We start from the raw sequence: 1,544 nt of genomic DNA, 5'->3' as shown, positions 1-1,544 counted from the left end.
GAGTGAACCTACACCCCCATCCCTCCTGCCCTTCTCACTAATACTTGCTTCCTTCACTCCCAGCACCTGCAAACACTGATAAAACCATCTGGTGGGATGTTTAAGGGTGGGGGGAGAAGGGGAGCAGGGCAGCTGGTCCATGGATGTGGGGGCGAGGGGTCAAGGGGCAAAAAATAGCCAAAGAGGCAGGTAGGAAAAGTGCAGCCCTGGGATTGCACATGTACCTGTACTGAAGTTAGGTTCACTGGTCTAACCTAGACAGTTACGTTTGGGTGTACACTGTCCTAGATCTATCTTAGACCAGGTTCCACCATTTTTAGGCCATTCTTTGTGCACGGAGCTTCTGTACTGTTACAGGTTTAGATTGCTTTCCAATCACTGAGACCAGGTCTAAGTGTAAAGTCTGTACCTGGGCAAACTGTGTTAGATCAGATGATGCTCTCTAAACTTCTGCCACCCTCCCTGAACATCTGCACGTAGCTAAAGATAACTCCTGTTTCCATGCTAAGAATATAGAATGGTTGTGGCAGTCAAATCAAAGCAGCTCTGAATGGGTATAGTCAAGGTGGATGGTCTGTACACAATGACTTTGTAAATCACTTTCCCAGGCTATTGAGATATTCTGTTTCCAAAAGAGGAGAAAGATAATTTGATATTGTGATAGATATGCGCATGTGTATGTACATGTTTATTTGTGTGCCTGCATGCACATATGTATATGACGGTATATGTTATAATTTAGCATTTCCACTTAGTTGCAAACCTATTAGTCAGAAGTACTAATATGTTTTTATCTTTTTCTAATCTATAACATTTTCTCCCACCTTTGAGATTAATGTGTTGACTATTATCATACCATTATAAAAATCAGTGGTGTTTCCTCACCTGGAATATTGTGTGCAGTCCTGCCTGGCCTGAAACCCCCCCCATATTGTAAACTTAGAGAAGGTTAAATTCAACAGAGCAGGCTCAAACCCTTAAAAGCTGACTGAGACTAATTCTACTCACTTCCACTGACTCTAAGAATTAGTAGATGAACAATTGCCCTTTTCTGCAGTATTTTCAGGTTTGCTTCAAAATGTCACAAAGGACTCATCCCATTTCAAGGAGTACCTGTAAATAAACAAGAAACCCAAGACACTAAATCCACGCCTAGTACAAATGGGAAGCTTTCCTATTAACTTCACAGAGGGGTGCCCCTACTTGCCTTCATCAGAGGTAAATTTGTTCCTGAGATAATGTTTTCATTCTAAATAGATGCAAAATAAGGCTGTGCGAAGCTTCAGGTGGTGATATGATTCGAAGGAAATTCGGTCCAATTCGGTGGCTGAATCTCCGAATCTGAATCAAATCAGAGGACCAATTTAAAAGTCCAAATCAATTCAAAGCTCTCCGAAGCTTCAGAAAAGATTTGAATTCTTTGATGATTTGGGCAGTCCCCGGTGGCTGTGTCAGGGAACTGCAGCCAGCTCCGAGCTGGTAAGTACTAGGGGTGGAAGAGAGGGGGCTGGGGGAGGGAACCATGGGGGAATCCCTGCCAGCCC

The sequence above is a fragment of the Alligator sinensis genome, unplaced genomic scaffold (genome assembly GCF_000455745.1).
Source record: "Alligator sinensis unplaced genomic scaffold, ASM45574v1 scaffold1291_1, whole genome shotgun sequence".
NCBI classification, from domain to species: Eukaryota; Metazoa; Chordata; order Crocodylia; family Alligatoridae; genus Alligator; species Alligator sinensis.
Note: the sequence above shows the minus strand (reverse complement) of the source record.